This window comes from Schistocerca piceifrons, chromosome 9 (genome assembly GCF_021461385.2).
Source record: "Schistocerca piceifrons isolate TAMUIC-IGC-003096 chromosome 9, iqSchPice1.1, whole genome shotgun sequence".
Taxonomy (NCBI): Eukaryota; Metazoa; Arthropoda; class Insecta; order Orthoptera; family Acrididae; genus Schistocerca; species Schistocerca piceifrons.
The window spans coordinates 73,397,821-73,419,746 of NC_060146.1; the positions used below are offsets into that span (position 1 = coordinate 73,397,821).

The 21,926-nt window shown below is 44.1% G+C and overlaps 1 protein-coding gene across 1 annotated transcript in view; it reads left to right on the top strand.

Annotated features, from left to right (window-relative positions):
• Positions 1-10,094: 10,094 nt before the first annotated feature.
• The window catches only part of LOC124717123 (formin-like protein 20), a 100,322-nt gene continuing 88,490 nt past the window's right edge, over positions 10,095-21,926 (top strand). Inside the window, exon 1 of the mRNA XM_047243855.1 lies at positions 10,095-10,336. The gene's annotated coding sequence lies outside the window, so the exon portion shown is untranslated. The remainder of the gene's footprint in view (positions 10,337-21,926) is intronic.

Here is a 21,926-nt window from a genome sequence, read left to right on the forward strand (position 1 = left end):
GATTTTGGTGCATACGGTTAAACAGAGTGCCACCTCGGTTATCAATCTCCACCCTTCGCATCGCACTTTCCAACACTATGTTGAAGATTAGCGTGGATAACCCTGTCTTAACTCTTGGTTGACCTCAAATTCTTTAGAAAGTTTTCCTTCTACTTTTACCTGGCAGTTTGTGCTGGTGAGGGACATTTGTACTAGTCTGATAAGTTTACTTGGGAATCCCATTCCATTAAGGTGTCATACAGCTTTTTCCTTTTAACACTATCATAGGGCTGTTTAAACATATGGTCTGTTGTTGATCTGCCCCTTAGAAAACCGCACTGGTAGTATCCGAGTATTTCTTCTGTAATTGGTGTAAGTCTCATAGCAGTGGCTTTGGCTAATACTTTGTACACCACGCTGAGTAAAGCAATACCGCGATAATTTTCAGTGTTTGCTTTGTCCTTCTTCTTATGAATCGGGCATATAATGGCCATGTTCCACTGGTCTGGCATCTCTTCCTTTTCCCATATTTCCACCATCAGCTGATGTACCAATCTTGTTAGATGCTGACCTCCACCCTTGATCATCTCTGCAGAAATGTTATCGTTACCTGGAGCCTTATTATTCCTTAGGCTTTTAATTGCTTTCCTAACTTCATCTATTGTTGGTATAGGTACAGGTCTTTCATCCGGACTAACATTCTGCCACAGTTGGTGACTTGTTTCATTTTCTTCCAGAACTTCTCTTTCTGTAGTGACATTCAGCAGCTTACTGAAATATTCGGCCCATCGGTCTACAATCTGTTCTCCTCCTCCTATAAAATTGCCTTCTTTATCTCTGCAGCATACCGTACGTTGTTGGAAGCCTTTCTTCAGTTCCTGAACTCTCTTGTAGAATTTTCTTACTTCTTGATCATTGCATTCTTCTTCTAGCTCCGTAATCCATCTCCTCTCTAATTCTCGCTTCTTTCCTCTGCAAATCCCATCTGCCTCTTTTCCTTTTCTTCGTGAATTCTTGTGTATTAGATCTTGTTGTCCTATTTATTATTTTCTTCCTTGCCTCATTTCTCTCTTCCACTGCCTTTTTACAATCTTCATCTTACCATCCTGCCCTTCTCACCCTTTTTTCTAAACCTAAGACTACTTCTGCAGTTTCTTGAAGAGCTTCTTTAATCATACTCCACTTCCCTTCAATGCTTTCCAGAGCTTGGCTTTGTTAGGCTCACACTTTTCGGATACTCCCTTCTCTTTCAATTTTGAAACATTGTATCTTCGCGGAGCTTTTCTCTTCCCTCTGGATCTATAGACGGCTGTGCGTTGTCTGTATTTCACTTTTACCATATAATAATCCGAAACGCAGTCAGCCCTCCAGCAGCTATCAACTTCAAGGATGTCAGACGCATGTCCCCTGTTGATTACCACATCGTCAATTTGATTAAAAGTAGTGCTATCTGGCGAGCGCCATGTAGCTTTCCTAAGCTCTTTCTCTGGAGCCATGTACTCTTCATTACCATTGCATTGCCCATGGCAAAGTCTATAAGTCTTTGTCCATTTTTATTCGACACCTCATGCAGGCTTTCATTTCCTACTGTTTCTCTAAAGGTTTCTTCTTTTCCCACTTTTGCATTGAAGTTACCTATCACTATCTTTACATCATTCCTCGGTATGCCTTCTAATTCCTGTTCCAGCCGACCATAAAACTCATCTTTCATGTCATCCTCATCGTCTTCTGTGAGTGCATACAGACTTACTGGAGTGATGTTGAAGACGCGAGCCTTCATTCTCAGAGTACACATCCTTTCATTTATAGGGTTAAAATTTATGACTGCTGCTTTATACTTATTGTCTACAAGAAAGCCACTACCACCTACTATACCACTGTCTCCTCCACTTTACATAATTGTGTAATTACCACTTCTTATTATACCACCCCCTTTCCATCTGACCTCATGAATTGCTGCTACTCCTATACGGTATTTCTCCATTTCTTATTTGAGTCCGTGTAGAGCTCCTGGTTTGTTCAAAGTTCTTACATTCCAAGTAGCAAAGTGTATATCATTTCTCGGTTTACGGTGTCCTTTTCCTTGCATGGGTCGTTCATCAGTATGATCAGTCCGGCTATTCGTATCTTTGAGTTTCGTAACAATATGTTTTTTTCCGATATGGGGTTGTTAGATCCATGATCAACCCCCATCTTGGAGGGCCTGGATTTGTATCGGGTTTACGCTCTTAGGGCGACTGACTTCACCACGCCTCTTGAGCCCTCCCCGCCCTATGTTGTAAAAAATTGAGAATGATAAGGAAAAAGGATGGGCTTGTGATAGGATAGAACAGGAGACAGGTTATCGATAGGGCGTTGTGGGACACACTTTGTTTGGCTGCTCCCCTTCGGCCTGTCCTGCATGGGTGACCCTGCTGGTAGCTGCGCTACCGCCGGCAAAGCCCTCCGGATCCAGAGCACGCAAACCTCCTCGCTCTCATGGACAGTGCTACGTTAAGGCGGTGTCCCCTGAGGAGGAATCCACTGTTAATATTTTGAAATTTTTCATGTAGACCAGCTGTGGATAGCACACATTGCCTAGTGATAGCCTCTATAGAAAGAGTATAATTCTAATAAATATATCGTATTGGCCGGAATATAAGCCGCACACTTAATCTTGTGGGGAGAGGTTGGGGGTGGGGGACAGAGAAACTCGGTGGAAAAAACACTCTCGTTACCTATTTGCATAAACTGTTCACAGTATGGTCACTCCTAATCACGTTGTTTTATGTTGCTATGTAAACAAGTTACACAAAATTATCAGCCTCCTAATCATAGTACTTATAGATGTCTCCGTTAACTGTGCTGTATAGAATTTGTTTCACAAATTCAGTGTTTTCGGCACACACTTCCAAAGAGCGTTGTCCTCGCTGCCATCCAGGATATTGGATACGTAGCACTTCATGAACCCATTGACGATAGAAGCTGGTCAGCCGCGGTGGCCGAGCGGTTCTAGGTTCTTCAGTCCGGAACCGCGTGACTGCTAGGGTCGCAGGTTCGAATCCTGCCTCGGGCATGGATGTGTGTGATGTCCTTAGGCTAGTTAGGTTTAAGTAGTTCTAAATTCTAGGGGACTGATGACCTGAGATGTTAAGTCCCATAGTGCTCAGAGCCATTTGATAGAAGCTGGCGATATTGTGCGCCTTCAATGGAGAGTGCATTCTGGGCGGAATAGTGCCTGTGGATTATTTTGCGAGAGCTCAAACGTAATGAGGTATCTCGAACGGAATGACCTCCATGCAGCCAGCGTGGATTCCAAAAACATCGATCACGTGAAGCCCAACTCGGACTTCTCGATCAGGACACGCTAAAAACCACGGATCAAGGCAGTCAGTCAGATGCATCCTTTCTTTATTTCCGATAAAGTTTGACTCAGTACCACTCGTACGTTTATTGTCGAAAGTACTCTCGTATGGAATATAAAGTGAAATTTGTAACTGAATTGAGGATTTTTTGATAGGGAGGACGCAGCATATTATCTTGGATGGAGAGTGATTGTCAGGTGTATTTAACGGCCTGTGTGTTTCGGGGAATTGGGTTTGGACACTTGGCTGTTCGTGTTGTATAAAGCCCTTGCAGACAACATTAATAGTAACCATAGACTTTTCGCGGATTTCTACGGTTGCCTGTAATGAAGTACTGTCAGAAAATAGCTATACAAATATTCAGTCGGATCTTGGTAAGATTTCAAAGTGGTGCAAGGATTGGCTACTTATTTTAAACATTTATAACTGAAACTGTACATTTCACAAATCGGAAAATATCAAGTCACGATATTGGAATCGGTCATCTCATACAAATACGTGTGAATAACAGTTTTTACGGGTATGAAATTGAAAGGTCACATTGGCTCAGTCGTAGGTAAGGCAGGTGGCAGACTTCGGCTCACTGGTGGAATACTAGGGAAATACAGTCTACAAAAAGAAATTCCTTACAAAACCCTCTTGCGACCCACCATAGACTACTGCTCGTGTGTGTGTGTGGGACCCGTACCAAACAGGACTAACAAGGGGCTACAGACAAGTGCAGCACGGGATGGTCACAGGTGTGTTTTACCTGAGAGAGTGTGTCACGGAGATGCTGAGAAGAAACTGAATTGTCAGGCGCTTGAAGATAGACGCAGAATCTCGTGAAAAAGCCTACTTATGAACAGTAACCAGCTTTAAATGATGGATGTAAGAGCATACTATAAGCCCCTGTGCACCGCCCCCGCAGGGTTCGAATAGACTAAATGCAGTACACCTAGATATTTACGCATTCATTCCTCCCATGCTGCAGTCTTGGATGGAGCAGTATGAAGACCTAACAACTGGGACAATGGGAAGTACACTCTGCTGTGAACTTCAAATGTTTACAGAGTGTGTACGTAGTTAAGAGGTATACCTCAACTCACCCTTTTATAGTGCACAAAGGTAAGAATCCAGGCTTAAATTACAGGATACTTCCCAGCTTTTGCCTTCCGTAGGGTTTCCTCAAAGGAACGGCACTTGGCAACTTATTCACCAACCAGTAAACCAGTCAGTCTTTAAAGAATCGAAGTCCCATTCAGAAAACAGCTCCAAACGTCTGATTGCAGATGAGTTAATGTGATAAATTTCTGAAGTTAAGCATTTAAGTGAGAAAATTTTTAGAAAAGGTATGAAATTTTGTTCAGAGTTCGTTGGAAGTCGCTAAGTGCTCTCGTTATCAAATACTAGACGATTATAGTCTAGTTTTTCATGCATCTCAGTGTTTATTGCGTCATGTCTCCTGTACTGTATGCAGTACAATGATATTAATTTTGCCAAGTACCTTCAGTAGTGTATGTGGATACTGTCTTCAAAATTTGTTGTGAAGAGAGGTAGCAGTAAAGAAATAATAAATTAAAGCGTCATGCCTGGTGTTGAAGTGTTACTGCGTGAACAGTGAAAATGTAGTAAACGTAAACACTCTTCATTTCACCAGTTTGTGGATGCGGCAAAGAAAAAGTTTCGTAAAGGTGGAGCGCTACTATTTTCAAATACTGGATGAATATAGTTCGGGTATTTTTGCGCGCCTTGAGTCACGCTCTCTCGGCACATATTCGTTTACGGTACACAGTTGCGAACTGTAATACTTGCCCTACTGAGTTAAGCCTTTAACATAAGATGAGCAGAGTATGACAGCATTTTAAATTTTAAAATTCGCCCAGTAATCATACGAGATACTGAAAAGAGATTTTTTCGTCCCTGCAAGCCGTTGGATAGACAGCCCGCAGCTTGGAGCGGATGACCGTGCCACGTGTTAACCTTTCGGTAATATAGGTGCGCCCCAATAACAGCACAGTACATTCGTAAGAGCACACTGTTTGCCAGCTTTTTTGTTAGTAGATAATACGTCTCGCATCCGGTAACGAATAACTGCGAATTTGCAATTTTGTATCATAACTGCGCCGAATTCCGAAGTTTGTTGATGGTACTCTTTTTTTTATGAAATAGCCTTTTATAATCTTTAATATTCCTCACACCGATGCACTAAACCACAATGGGCCGGTTGGTTTTAAGATTTTGAAATATTCTTGTTGAAAGTTATATTAGTCTTGCATATAAATATAGGATGTTGGTATTCGTAATGGTAGAGACAGGAGCTATAAAATTTCAAGCGATACCCTGCTGTTTTTCACAAAATAGTCATCTCCTGGATACTTGTGAAACAGAAATTTTCTTTTTTTTGTCGTCTTATATTTTTCTTACCCTCTTCCGTAAAGAATAGTGCCACGTCTTTAGGATAAGTGATATCTGTCTTTAGGTAGATAAGTAATCTGATGATTTAAAATGTCTTCACACCTTTTAAAATATATAAATAAATAAATAAATCATTCACTAGTTCTGTTGAGAAGACACTTCTACGTGTAATATTCATCCGCGTGTTTCCAGAAAAGTACCGTCTCTGTTTGAACACTGACCTTTCTCATGGTTGGAAAGTGTGTGACCATCGCTGCCTTTCCCGGACGAAATGTCCGCATCATGCAAGTAATTTGGGACGTGCATCAGTGAAGCACTGAATTTTCAAGCTATATTTTCCCGTTTTGTTTGGCATACACGTTCTAAGCCCGCACCTTCCAAGGTTCAAGCATTTTATCGACACACACTGTTGCAGATACCGTGTAACAAAGTTGACTATTTCCAATGAAATGCGCAAAGATATGTGAAATTGCTGCTGACCTGTCTGCTTTCTTTCCTCTCGATCGTCCGGGTTGTCAAATCGTAATGCAGGTAGTAAAAACAGAACCATTGTTTACTAACAGTGCTTCCGAAAGCAACTCACTGCGTGTTCCGTTGGTTGCAAACAAGTTGTAAAAAGGTTGGTTCTCTGATTTGAAAATGGCTGACTTCACTAATGGTTCCAGCCTACAGTTCAATGATGTCAAAAACCTGTAGATAATCATTAGCGTACTGTGCTCTAAGCTTAGATGTTTTCGAATTTATCGACAGGATGAATATCTTGGGCAACGGATTCCATACTTCCTACAGGAAGATTTTCGCAGAGACTTTTCATAGCTTTTTTTTCTCTCCTCCTCCTCCTCCTCCAAATTTTAAGTTACCACCACTATTTAAAATTCCACGGACGCCTAGATTTTTGAAAACAACAATGAAGTATATAAATGACTTAAGCTAATCGAAATCGTGATTAGTACTGTCATTTACTTTAGAATTTGCTCGGCTGGAGACAGGTTACTTAGCGTTCACGGAAATAAGCAGTGCTCATGTAAGAGTCTAGTCTTACGACATGACATATTACAAAACTCAACGAAAATTGTTTTTTCCTCAGTCTTGTGACTGGTTAGATGTGCCCTGCCACGAATTGCTACCCTGTGCCAACCCCTTCATCCCAGAGTAGCACTTGCAATCTACGTATTCAGTTATTTGCTGGGTGTATTCCAATCTCTGTCTTCCTCTAAAAGTTTTACCGCCTAAAGCTCCCTATAACACCATGAAAATTATTCCGCAATGTAACAAATGTCCTGCCATCCTGTTGCTCCTCCTCCTCCATGCTTTGCATGTGTTCCTTTCCTCGCTGATTCTGCTGAAAGTCTCCTGGTTCCTTATCTTATCAGTCCACCCAATTTCCGATCATCTTCTGTAGCATCGCATATCAAATTCTTCGATTCTCTCCTGTTTTCGCTCTTCCCACAGTCCATGTTTCACTACCATACAGTGCTGTGCTCCAGCGTACATTCTCAGGTATTTCTTCCTCAAACTAAGACTTATGTTTGATATTGGTAAACTTCTCTTGGCCAGGAATGCCCGTTTCTGCCAATGCTAGTCTGCTTTTGATGTCGTCCGTGCTCCGTCCGTCATGGGCTGTTATGCTGCCGAGGTAGTAAAATTTCTTTAAGAAGTGCCTCACGCTGCTACATAGGATCTGCGGAAGAAAGGACGCGCTTATTGCGTATGCTACAGTCCTTTTTCTACTGAGATACATTTTGTGTAGAAAAGGGTGTTTTAAACAACCCTAAAACTGATTTTAAACTAAATTTTACAGACCGTATCTTTTCATTGCAAATGTCAGTCATGATGATCTGGGCCTGCAGTGCGATGGTATAGTACCACATCGCTGAGAGAGAATACGTATGTAGTCAGCGATAACCAGGAGTAATTCCGTTTGTGGCTGTAATGGCTGAAGATTAACAGTCGAATATTGTGTCGTAGTTACTTGGTACATTGTCGGCATCATCCTATTCCGGGCCCCTTTCTTTTGCATCACAAAACATTGCGTTTATAGACCGCGCGAGACGTCATTATATTGAAACCAACAACTCTTTCTGCTGACTAGTGTCCGCATCCATTTGCAGGAATACTGTTCAGTTTCTTTATGGCAATGGTTATATTCCCTGTAAAGGTTTGTTTATTATAATGGCGAAAACTGCTGCAGATTTTGGTGGCGCCGAAAGATATGTAAATGGATGTGAGATTTCATTCAACTGGTAAAAGTTTTTCAAAAATACAAATTTGCGAACGCTATTTTTGCGATTATCAGAGAATTTGCAAGCTAAAGGAATGATATCGTTACTTAAGAGACGCGAATGCTGTTCTGTTTGCTTGTACTTATTTGTGTCTAAATATGACGAACTGAATGATAAGTCATTCTGTACCCACCTCGCAAAGACACGTTGGTCCTCAGATATAGAACTCGGTAGTGACGAAGATTTTGAGACGACGGAATGTAAAAATCTAGCTCGCTGTGCAAGTTTTCTCCGTGACCAATTCGTCTTGATATTTTTCGATATCTGTACTGGTTACACAAAAGCTATAAAACATAAGCGTTTAATATGTAAAAACTGGGCATTGTGAATAGAAATGAGTATCATTTTTATAAGAGCATAATGAAACAATTCGCACGTATTGTCGACGTATAAGCAGAAAACTAAATACCTCGTGTCAGACTGATATTTCATTTTCTTCTCCAGTGGATGCGACGCTGCGTGACTCACAGTGCAACAAAATCACACTTTACAGAGGAACTGAACTTCTGACGTTTCTAAAAAGAAAGCACTGTCAGTACAATGCTTCAAATGATCGCACTAATATTGAACATTTCGGGAAAGTTACATTAGATGTACTACTAAAAGAGAGCCGGAGGCACAGTTACAGAAACCAGTATCCCTTTGTAAGGGGACCAAAAATGGTGTAATCACAGGAAGCCCGGAGTGTATGGAGGGTTGCCGAGAATTTCCCATTTGAATTTCTGCAGGAGTGCCGCGACTGTTGGCCTTGGGAGGCTTTGCGTTGTCGTGGAGCAGAATGACCCCACGGATGAGATTGCCTGCTGGTTTTGATTTCACCGCTTGGCGAAGGGTGGTCAAGGTTTGCGCGTAATGCTTTGCATTCACTCTTGCCCCGTGCTGTGGGAAGTGAATCAGAAGAGGGCCATCTTGGTCAAAGGAGAACTTCAGCATAAGGGCAAAAGATTCGCCTTGGACGGCGACGTCCAGCAGCAGCTGTACGTGTGGAACTGGTTCACATCGCATCCCCGGGAATTTTATGAGACAGCCATTCACCGCCTTGTGTCACAGTGGGACAAGTGTCTCAGCAGCCGGGGTCAATACTTTTCAAATGGCTCTGACCACTATGGGACTTAACATCTGTGGTCATCAGTCCCCTAGAACTTAGAACTACTTAAACCTAACTAACCTAAGGACATCACACACATCCATGCCCGAGGCAGGATTCGAACCTGCGACCGTAGCAGTCAATACTTTAACATGCAGGTTTTGGTTGCAGTAATTATGCCTCCGGCTCGTTTCTTTTCGAACACCCCTTATAGTTAGGCAAGAAGTGATTCATTGTTCAAATCTGCGCTCGATTTAAGCAGTAACCTAGCAAAACTGTAAATGTCTGCTCCACTTCTCATAGTGCATAATGGTAGAAACTCGGCATTTTGCCCTCCGTCATACGACCTAGTTATAGGGGAGGTTAGTGTGTGTGTGTCTGTTGCCTAACGCCGCGGGGTTGCCCTCTTCGGTGTTGTCTCCCTCTGTATACCGCCGCCCATTTCCTGGCCATCTCTGCGTTTGTATTGCGTGGCGCCCTCCCTGGCAGAGAGAGAGGGAGCCAGTCGTAACTGTGGGCGGCGGCAGCGCGCACTGCGGAAGCGCTGCGCCTCTTGACTGTTGGCCCGCGGCCGTGCCGGCAGGCGATGCAGTACTTCGTGGGCGGCGTGCCAATCACGGCGGCGGCGGTGGAGCCGCTGTTCGCGGCGGCGCCGGCGCCCGGCATGCTGCCCATGTACCTGCCCGTGTTCCCGCCGCCGCCGCCCCCGCACGCGCACGCGCACCCGCTGCTGCTGTACCGGCCCGCGGCCGCACCGCCGCCCGTGCTGCCGCTGGGCGTGCCGCTGCAGTACCTGCCCGCCGCCCCCGCGCCCGCCGCGCCGCCCCCGCCGCCGCCGCTGCCGTCGCCGTTCCGCGCGGTGCGGCCCGCGCAGTTCGGCGCCGGTGCCGCCGCTGCCGCCGCCGCCGCGGCCGCTGCAGCTGCCGCAGCCGCAGCTGCCGCGCCTCCGCCCCCGCCGCCGTGTTGCCCGCACTCCAAGCCGCCGCCCCCGGCGTCCGTCACCGGGCCGCCCACGGCCTCTTCCGCCTCGTCGTCGTCCTCCTCCGCCGACGGGCAGCACCAGCACCAGCCGCCCGTGCCCTCTCCGGGCCCAGGGCCGCCTCCGCCCCCCGCCGCCTCCGTCTACCGCGGCGGCGACTTTGACGCCTGCGACTGCGGCCGCCGCGGCGGTGAAGGCGAACGTGGCGGTGGCGGCCGGTGCCGTCACCACCACTGTGTCCGCGCCGAGCAACGCCTCTGTCAGGCAGGTTAGTACCACCAGAAAGCAGCAATGCAAAAAGAAGCCTATCTAACCTCTTGTCTTCTACGAGATCATTGGAGCACATGGTCAGACTGGACAAAAGAACGCCATCCCTGTTACCTACAAAAGAAAGGTTGAAGCTTTTGCCTCATGAAACGAATATTATAGCAAAGAAATTCCACATCATATGAACAGTAATCGACAGACATTATCCCCTAAAGTTATCTCACGCAGCCTCTTCAATCCACCCTTTCCCCCAAACTTTGACGCCTTTTCCTCCTTCCCTCCCCATTCTTTGTTCCCCTCTTTTCCTCTCTGCCCCCTTAGTTCTCACCTCCCTTCCTGTTTGCCTTTCTCCTCTTTCCCCTTATCCTCTTTCATCCATTCCCTCATTCCCCCTGCTTGCTCTCGCTTTCTCCTCTCTTGCTCTCCCTTTCGCTCCTCTCTTGCTCTCCTTTTCTCTCCTCTCTTGCTCTCCTTTTCTCTCCTCTCTTGCTCTCCTTTTCTCTCCTCTCTTGCTCTCCCTTTCTCTCCTCTCTTGCTCTCCCTTTCTCTCCTCTCTTGCTCTCCCTTTCTCTCCTCTCTTGCTCTCCCTTTCTCTCCTCTCTTGCTCTCCCTTTCTCTCCTCTCTTGCTCTCCCTTTCTCTCCTCTCTTGCTCTCCCTTTCTCTCCTCTCTTGCTCTCCCTTTCTCTCCTCTCTTGCTCTCCCTTTCTCTCCTCTCTTGCTCTCCCTTTCTCTCCTCTCTTGCTCTCCCTTTCTCTCCTCTCTTGCTCTCCCTTTCTCTCCTCTCTTGCTCTCCCTTTCTCTCCTCTCTTGCTCTCCCTTTCTCTCCTCTCTTGCTCTCCCTTTCTCTCCTCTCTTGCTCTCCCTTTCTCTCCTCTCTTGCTCTCCCTTTCTCTCCTCTCTTGCTCTCCCTTTCTCTCTCGCCCCCGCCCTTTCTCGCTCGTCTCTCTCGCCCCCACCCTTTCTCTCTCGTCTCTCTCGCCCCCACCCTTTCTCTCTCGTCTCTCTCGCCCCCACCCTTTCTCTCTCGTCTCTCTCGCCCCCACCCTTTCTCTCTCGTCTCTCTCGCCCCCACCCTTTCTCTCTCGTCTCTCTCGCCCCCACCCTTTCTCTCTCGTCTCTCTCGCCCCCACCCTTTCTCTCTCGTCTCTCTCGCCCCCACCCTTTCTCTCTCGTCTCTCTCGCCCCCACCCTTTCTCTCTCGTCTCTCTCGCCCCCACCCTTTCTCTCTCGTCTCTCTCGCCCCCCACCCTTTCTCTCTCGCCTCTCTCGCCCCCACCCTTTCTCTCTCGCCTCTCTCGCCCCCACCCTTTCTCTCTCGCCTCTCTCGCCCCCACCCTTTCTCTCTCCTCTATCCCGCCCCCACCCTTTCTCTCTCCTGCCCGCACCCTTTCTCTCCCCTGCCCCCACCCTTTCTCTCCCCTGCCCCCACCCTTTCTCTCTCGCTCCCTCCCCAATCTCTCCTCTCTCTCGCCCCCTCCCCAATCTCTCCTCTCTCTCGCCCCCTCCCCAATCTCTCCTCTCTCTCGCCCCCTCCCCAATCTCTCCTCTCTCTCGCCCCCTCCCCAATCTCTCCTCTCTCTCGCCCCCTCCCCAATCTCTCCTCTCTCTCGCCCCCTCCCCAATCTCTCCTCTCTCTCGCCCCCTCCCCAATCTCTCCTCTCTCTCTCTCTCTCTCTCCTCTCTCTCTCTCTCTCTCTCTCTCTCTCTCTCTCGCCAATCTCTCCTCTCTCTCTCTCTCTCTCTCTCTCTCTCTCTCTCTCTCTCTCTCTCTCCCCCTCCCCAATCTCTCCTCTCTCTCTCTCTCTCTCTCTCTCTCTCTCTCTCTCTCTCTCTCTCTCTCTCTCTCTCTCTCGCCCCCTCCCCAATCTCTCTCTCTCTCTCTCTCTCTCTCTCTCTCTCTCTCTCTCTCTCTCTCTCTCTCTCTCTCTCTCTCTCTCTCTCTCTCTCTCTCTCGCCCCCTCCCCAATCTCTCCTCTCTCTCTCTCTCTCTCTCTCTCTCTCTCTCGCCCCCTCCCCAATCTCTCCTCTCTCTCTCTCTCGCCCCCTCCCCAATCTCTCCTCTCTCTCTCTCGCCCCCTCCCCAATCTCTCCTCTCTCTCTCTCGCCCCCTCCCCAATCTCTCCTCTCTCTCTCTGTCTCTCTCTCTCTCTCTCTCTCTCTCTCTCTCTCTCTCTCTCTCGCCCCCTCCCCAATCTCTCCTCTCTCTCTCTCTCTCTCTCTCTCTCTCTCTCTCTCTCTCTCTCTCGCCCCTCCCCAATCTCTCCTCTCTCTCTCTCTCTCTCTCTCTCGCCCCCTCCCCAATCTCTCCTTTCTCTCTCTCTCTCTCTCTCTCTCTCTCTCTCTCTCTCTCTCTCTCTCCCCCCCCCTCCCTAATCTCTCTCTCTCTCTCTCTCTCTCTCTCTCGCTCTCGCTCTCGCTCTCGCTCTCTCTCTCTCCCCCTCCCCCTCCCTAATCTCTCCTCTCTCTCTCTCTCTCTCTCTCTCTCTCTCTCTCTCTCCCTCTCCCTTGCATCTTTTCACCCCCTCTGTGTCTTGCATCTTGCTGCCCCCACTTTCCTCTCTCTTGCCCCCCACTTTTCTCTCTCTTGCCCCCTCTACTTTGTTCTCCCCCCCCCCCCACCTCTGTTGGCTCCCCTTACCTCACTTGTGTCCCCTCGCTTGTTGCTCTGCCATTGCCCACCTCCTGCCGCATTCTTCTGTCATTTATGCACTGCCTCTTCTCTTTCACCCATGCCAACCCCACTCCTCTCTGTCGCCTATACCACCCACCCACCCACTTTGTTACCCTCTGCCAGCCTCCTTTTGTTGCCTACACCATGACCCCCCCCTTCACACACACACACACACACACACACACACACACACACACACACACACACACACACACACACACACACACACACACACACACACACACACACACCTAAGCAAGCAGTGATTATGGTACAAGGATTGTGTATTACTCAGTGGGCAACCAGGGATGGTTTTTTCATTGGTACTGATCAAGGTGGTGCCATTGTTTGGTGTATTAGTCAAGAATGGACTTCAAATTGCCACCCAGCCATTTAGCTTTCACCATGGTTCTCTAAATTATCATTTTGAAAAAGACTTTGCTGCCTTTATCCACCATGTTTCTCCAATCTGATCTTGTGCTCCATCTTCATTAAATCTGTAATTATTTGTTTGAATGGAGGTAACTGCTCATTCTTCCACACACAATTGACCAACGGAGCAGATTCTTTTGTTTAAGTAATTTGGACATTCATTAACTTAAAATACCCTTAGAAAAAAATGTTTGTCTGCAGTTATGTGCAGTGCAGACAGACTAATCTCATTTGGTTATTCTGACATAACGAATTTGTACAAAATGTATTTACGGAGTGACTAAAAGGCTGGTCTTTTTCGAGAGGAGGTGCATTTGTACTCAGAATCAGTGCCAGTTCAGCTAACAGTAATTTTATTGAACCGCGCAACGAATGCCTTTGTTGTTTTTTGAGTAATCAGTCTTCTGCCTGGTTTTATACGGCCCAAAAATGACTTTCTTTCCTGTGCCAACTTTTTCATCTGAGAGGAGCACTTGCAAGCTGCATCCTCCATTAAACTAGATGTCTCCCAACCTGTCTTCCTCTACAGATTTTAATCACAACAACTCCCTCTAGGTACTGTAGAATTTATTCCCTGATGTTGTAACATTTTCTATCGTCCTGTCCCTTCTTCTTGTCAGTGTTTCTGATATATTCCTTTCCTCACCAATTCTCTGGAGAAATTTCCCATTCCTTACCTTATCTGCCAACTAATTTTCAACACTTGTCTGTAGCACCACATTTCAGATGCTTTGATTCTGTTCTGTTTCCGGTTTACCCAGTGTCCATGTTGATCCTATACAATGTTGTGCTGCAGACATACATTCTTAAAAATTACTTACTCAAATTATGACCTGTATTTGATAGTAGTAAATTTCTGTTGGCCAGGAATCCCCTTTCTACCAGTGCTAGTCTGCTTTTTGTGTCGTCTTTGTTCTGTGTGTTACGTTATTTTGCTGCATAGATAGCAGAACTCCTTAACTTCATCATCAGATCAGAAGTAGTACTTAATCTTAGACCACCATCCATGTTTGTTAGGTTTTCTGACATCTTTATTTCAATAGGCTCCTTAATCATGCTATCAGAGAAACTTGGTGTTTGCACCATGATGCTGATCTTATTTAATTTTGTGATTATATTAGAGGCTGTGCTAAACAACAGATGATTTGCTTGGTTGATTTAGTTGGGTGTGTCGTGCTGTCCCTTGCATCTCTCCTCAACTAATCTGATAACCTGCCTCCCCCCTCCCATAAGACATGTCCTATTCACATGGATTGCAATAAATGACCAAGATTGTCTTTAATACTACACAAAGTACCTGTTATTTTAGTTGAAGGGAGCAAAATATACCGGATGCCTTGTTCCCATTGGAGTCTACCAATCTTTCCGGATATTGGCCCAGCACAAGGTAGATAAGCCATTGTTGGCATCCATTGTATTCTGCTCCTTTCAAACTGTGCTGTAAATAGCGGTCCTGGGTCGGTCGTTGAAATATTGTACATAAAATGGAAAAAACAACTTGGCGGAATATCTGAAGCACATTATTATACCCTTTGTGAAACATTAAACCACAGTTAGGGGTCTGAGCAGATGCAGGTATCTGCAGTAATATATACTTTACTGATAAAACCTCAGATGTGAATAACTGCAAGTACCTGCAACTACTTTGTGAGTAAAAGTTAAAGGAAAGAATAAGTATTGTTATACAGTCTCAAGAAATTGTGGTACTTGCAATCAATGAACACAGTAGTACTCCTTTACGTTTTACTTCTTTTTGTTCATTTTATTGCTGTGGTTTCTGTTGATACTTTCTTTACATTCTTTGTCCCAAATAAAGTAAATAATTATGGATCATGTAGCCTCTGATGTGGGACTAAGGATGTTATTCCTCTATGCAGAATTGGAGGTTGTCGTGGGTGCTGTTCCCAACAGGACATGTAGGCTCTTACTGGGCAATACGATTGATAAAATAGGAAGAAAAGACTATTCAACTACTGGAAGACACAACTTACATGAACTCAGCAATGACAATGGCATCAAGTTAATAACCTTTGAAGCATTGCAAGTGATCTTCATCAACCACACAAATATCCTACAGAAGGAAGGATATACCTTAAGGAACTTGGCTGTTGCAAGATGATGATAATGGTTAATCAGATGTATCACATTGCAACTGACATCAAAGCAAAGAACTGGGTGATAGCTGTAAAGATAGCATGAGGTGCAAAGTGCGAGTGTGACCATTTCCTAGTAAGAAGCTGGCTACAACACACAGCCAGAGAGGAGAGCTGCAACAAACTGCAGATCTTTCTCAAGTTAAAGCACAGTTAGAAGAAGTATGGAGAACTATCCAAGCAATCCTGAAGAGAGCAGAGAGAATATAAGTCAAAGGAATTATAGAGAAGGCTCAACAAGTTTTCCTGGGAAAAAGAGTCAAAAAAGAAGCCAAAAATTCATCAAGGACAACAATGGCATCATACTCATCACTGACCTCAACATTGCTGAGAGATGGAAATTATACTTCAAAGAGCTCCTCAACTGTGATGAACCTAAAAATCTGTTTGTATTTCAACCTCCTGACACTGCAGATTTATATTATCCACCACCTACACTGGAAGACATAAAGATTCAAATAATGTAGCTGAAGAAGAAGAAAAGTCCAGGAAAAGATGAAGTCCAGGCAGAAGTCATTCAATCTGGAGGAGAGGGACTGCACAAGTAAATTCACCAATTAAATCAATAGGATCTGGATTTTGGAGGAGATCCCAGAAGATTAGAAAACAGTGGCCATCTGCTCTATGCACAAGAAAGGTGATAAAATGGATTGCACTAACTTCAGAGGAATCACCCTCATGCTAAAGGGGTTATCCAACTGTATACTGGAATACTGAATAGAATACAGAAGAAGTGATTGGTGAATATCAGTTAGGTTTTAGAAAGGACCATTTGATTGTCGACCACATCTGTGTGCTGCAATAGCTCACGAAAAAGGTGTGGAAATGTGCTGTTTAAGAATACATGTACATGCATGAACCAGGAGAGCCTAGCAAATTGCCTAACTGATTTTGCCCAAGAAATTCAGTCAACCGAGTTAGAGCTTGTCTCACTGATTCCAGAGGCAAAGTGAAGTTCAGGAAGAAAGTCATGGAGAGCTTCTACATAAAAGTAGGGTTGGGACAAGGAGATAATGTGTCACTAATATTGTTCAACTAGGCACTCAGAAAGATAATGAGGGAAGCTTTCCATAAGAACTTCGAGGGGAGTGATATAGAGGGTGAGAAAATTGCACATCTTACATTTGCTGACAATGTTGCTCTATTGTCCAGATTTAAGGAAGAACTGATGTGTGACAGCGTGGAGATGGGAGCGAGCAGAATCGGTCTCCTTGTGACCCAGTTGAAGACCAAGTACCTGGGGATGAGCAGGACCCATACATATTCAAGAGACCCAGGCCAGCCTCTGGTAGTCGAAAACCGATCATTTTAAGGGGTTGTTAGTTTTAAATATCTGAGGTAATCTTTACAGAGGATGCATCATGTGAGGCTGAAATCAAAGCAGGGATCGAAGATGCAGACCAATCATACTTCAGTCTGACTCAGCTTTTTAAATCCCGCAGGAATTTCAAACTCCAGTTGTGCCGAACACTGATACAACCCATAGCACTGTATGGTTGAAACTTGCAGTGTCCGGAAAATAGGCATAAACAATCTTGTTTTTGAGCAAAAAGTCTTAAGTAAGGTCAATGATCCAATACAATATGAGATCACTGGTGGATAGAGGACCCAGCACAATTATAAGCTGGATGAAATCTACAATAGGCTAAACATCGTGGACCCGATGAGAAGCAACCAGCTAGTAAAGGCAAAACATGTCGCTCAGATGGACAAACACTGTCGGCATTTAAAATCTGTGGATTTTACTCCATACAGAAAAAGACCACTAGGACAACCAAAGAAAATGTGGATAGATGAAATCCACGGGAACTTGCTGCAAATTGGCATAGAAGGTGATTGGCAACAGAAGACACAAAACAGAATCCAGTGGAAGAGGAGTTTGTGCGTGGTCCTCTGGGCCTGATTGTGTAAAGTAAATAGGTTGCTAAGTAAAATACAAAGAATATTCAGGAACATCTTTTCAAACTGCCTTATTGTTTTTATTGTCCTTCATGCACAGAATTATTCAGCATATGTAATAACATACATTCCTTCTTTTGTAGTGATGTTAAGTACACCACATTACAGTAATGTTGAGTATACAACATTGTAATGGCGGATATCTGATGATGGTGGACCAGTTATCAAAAAATATCTTCCTGTTTTCAATGAAGAACTGGAACTCCTCTGCAACTCTCTCTGCTTTCAAAAGAAGGGAGACAAAAGAATGCATTGAGAGTAAAGTGAATCTTTATTCTGTGTTATTGTAGGTGTTAAAATCTATTTAATACTTAAATATTAATATGACTTATTGTTATGTTGGAGCCAGAAAAAAGCAGAGATACTGGAACGAGATTGTGGGAAGCAGCACCGCATTTTTGTCGTAAGATTAGCTGAAAAATTTTAGCTTGTTGGCAATCTCGGAAGTCTGTTTCCGTCCTGGCCTCCCGGTTACTACCACTTTTATTGCGCCTACTGCCTACATGTTGCCACGACCTCATCATTAGTGCAATCTGTGAAGCATGTTTTGGACAACCTCCTCAGCAGCCAGCTTCTTGTGAGGCACGAGTTGTGAAGTTTTTACTACACTCAGCTAATGCTTTGTACAAGTAGTTAATGATGACCAAATTAAGAGAGCATCAGACCAATCATTTCTTATCGTGCATTCATAAAATTAACACTATGGACATAATTTCATGTTAGGTCAAGTAATTTTAATGGGAGAAATGTAATTGACATTTCAGTTTGGTGGAAAATTGTGTACATTTCTTACACTGAGAAGATAATCAGACATTTGCATGTAAAAGAAAACCTGTTCTCACACTGGACACAAAACTTTAATAGCTGTGGATACAAATCAGAGACTTGTCAGTGTGGACTGCATTTCTCTTTTCTGCGCAATCTCTGACTTTAGCCCTCCGCCGACTTCGTTCCCCTACTTGTGCTATTCCCGTATAATCTGTGGGGAACCTATGTTTGGAAATAATAGTTAAAAACCAAATTAGTATTGAAATTTGAGTCAGAACTTGAGGCATACTGAGGTAGCTTACAGCAGGGCACCCACCAGAGTGAAATGTTGTGTGGCATGACACAAGGCTAACATCTAGCTTGTAGCTTCAATGGAACACACACAGTCTAATGGAGGCAGTGCCTACCAGACTGACACAATGTAACCTTGCTGTATTGCATGCCACATGGTGGCTAGATGTATGCAACGTGCTCCACTTTTTCTGCGTGCTACATCTGTGCTGCGAACAGTTTATGAATGTTCCTGTTTTGGTTGTGCAATTGTCTCTGTACCCAGGAAAATGAGGAACAACCCGGAGTTCTTATATTTATTTTTGTTGGTGTAATGGAAATATATCCTTGTATTTACGATCAGAAGTGCTGAATACAGAAACAGGAATGCTCAAAATAAAGCTTGAGAAATCATTGTGAGTGAAATATCATAGAGAGATACAACAATCGAAATAAGTTTAATTTGTTTATGGCAAAGAATGAAAATATGGTACACAAATAGAATTATGTAAGTTTTCTGTATAAAACATATCTGCTAATCTTTTTTACTGATTTGCTGGATCTAGTGTAATATTAGATTGTGCTGGTATGTAGCCATATTGGGGTGGTACTTATTTGGGGGTTACAAAAAAATGTCAGGTGATTTAAGCATACATCCATCCAGTTATTTTTACTTTTGCCATGTTTTAATGATGTGCCAAGTTTCAGTACAATTAGGTGTACAACTTTGCTTCCGCTGTTTGCTGATAGGTGGCGACAACGATAAGTAGTGGTCGAAAGAAACAGATCACAGACGTCAGGCAGTTAGGTTGGACCTCAGTCACCATAACCTCATTCATACATTAGTCGATTTGTGTCTGCATAATAAAGTTGTTCTTGATTGAAAACGTCAGTTTACGAGCCTAATTCTCATCATTTGCTGGAGGTGTTATTGTTTTGTTTCAGTATGAAGGAAACAGCAGCTGAGTCTCATCAAATGCCCTCAAGTACGTATGGTAAGGACGATGTTAGTGAAAGAATGTGTTGTGAGTGGTTTCAACGCTTCAAGAATGGTGATTTTAATGTCGTAGACTGACATAGTGGTGGAAGAGAGAATGTTTTCGAAGATGCAGAATTGGAGACATTGCTAAGTGAAGACTCACGTCAGACTGAAGAAGAATTGGCACGATTAGTGGGAGTGACACAGCATGCCATTTCAAAACGTCTCAAGGCTATGGGCATGATTCAGAAGGAAGGAACTTGGGTCCTGTGTGAGCTGAAACCAAGAGACGTTGGACAGCATTTGTATGTTTGTGAACAGTTGCTTCAGAGGCAAAAGCAGAAGGGATTTCTGGATCGCATTGTGGCCGGGAACAAAAAATGAGTTCATTATGATAACCCTAAACGCAGAAAATCATGGGGATGTCCCAGCCATGCTTCCACGTCGATGGCCAAATCGAATATTCACAGCTCCAAGATCATGCTGTGCATTTGGTGGGACCAGCTCGGTGCCATGTACTATGAGGTGTTAAAACTAAGTGAAACAATCACAGGTGCTTGTTATCAAATGCAGTTAAGGCATTTGAGCAGAGCATTAAAAGAAAAACGCCCACAATACAGCGAGAGGCACAATTAAATGGAAACATTAAAATGGGAAGTTCTACCCCACCCGCCGTATTCTCCAGACATTGCTCCCTCTATCACCTGTTTAGATCAATGGCGCATGGTCCGGCTGACTGGCACTTCAGATCTCATGAAGAACAAATTGGATCGATTCGTGGATTGCTTCAAAAGATGAACAATTTTTCCGATGCGGGATTCGTACACTGCCCGAAATATGGGAGAAAGTAGTGGCCAGTGATGGAAAATACTTTGAATGATACATATGTAACAAATTTGTTTCATTAAAACCTCAAATGTTGGGGAAAAAATGGCAGAAGCGAAGTTTTACACCTTGTAATTAGTATTAACCCAGGCCATAATGCACTTAAATATCTAAATAAGACTTAAATTCTGAAGAAAAGTGTGTGTTTTTCTGTTGGCATAAACAATTGAAATCAGCCTATTCATGTTTCACAAATTTCCTTAAACATATTTAAATGGAGAAACTTAAGTATTACAATGTAACAGAACGTAGAAAATGTGTGAATGCAACATAAGTCAGTGCTAGTTTTAGCATGGTCTTCTTGTCAGTGGCTTTTCTTTTTTTCCAGTCTGGTGATTTTGCTCATATTGCAGAATGAATTCTATTCTATTTCATTGGCTGTTAATAGTCCATTGAAATCTTACATTAATTTTACTCCTCTCTCATCTGTCACCTTAAGATGTTTCATAATCTCTTTCGGATTAACGTAGGAAGTGTTTGAATTCCAAGACAATGGAACCGTATTTAAGCAAGCTAAATCTGTGCTTAACTACTTCAACATGCCAAACTCTTGTGTGAAATGAACTTACCAATTTCCTTATCTGAAATAATAAAAAGATTCAAAGCACAATATGTTAGTAGATGTTTTGATATAGTCTGAATAGTGTATGCAAAAATGCTAAATATAAATTTATAAAATTATATTAGGCCAAAAAAATAAATATATTTAAAAGGTTTTGGAACTGCAACAAGTACCATGATGACTTATTTTCAGTCCCCAAAGTTTTCCACTGCAGATTTCTAATCATACATGTTTTAGTCATCATCATCATCATTTAAGGCTGATTATGCCTTTCAGCATTCAGTCTGGAGCATAGCCCCCCTTATAAAATTCCTCCACGATCCCCTATTCAGTGCTAACATTGGTGCCTCTTCTGATGTTAAACCTATTACTTAAAAATCATTCTTAACCGAATCCAGGTACCTTCTCCTTGGTCTGCCCCGACTCCTACCCTCTACTGCTGAACCCATGAGTCTCGTGGGTAACCTTGCTTCTCCCATGCGTGTAACATGACCCCACCATCTAAGCCTGTTTGCCCTGACTGCTACATCTATAGAGTTCATTCCCAGTTTTTCTTTGATTTTCTCATTGTGGACACCTTCCTGCCATTGTTTCCATCTACTAGTACCTGCAATCATCCTAGCTACTTTCATATCCGTAACCTCAATCTTGTTGATAAGGTAACCTGAATCCACCCAGCTTTCGCTCCCATACAACAAAGTTGGTCGAAAGATTGAATGGTGCACAGATAACTTAGCCTTGGTACTGAGTTCCTTCTTGCAGAAGAGAGTAGATCGTAGCTGAGCACTCACTGCATTAGCTTTGCTACACCTCACTTCCAGTTCTTTCACTATGTTGCCATCCTGTGAGAATATGCATCCTAAGTACGTGAAACCATCCACCTGTTCTAACTTTGTTCCTCCTATTTGGCA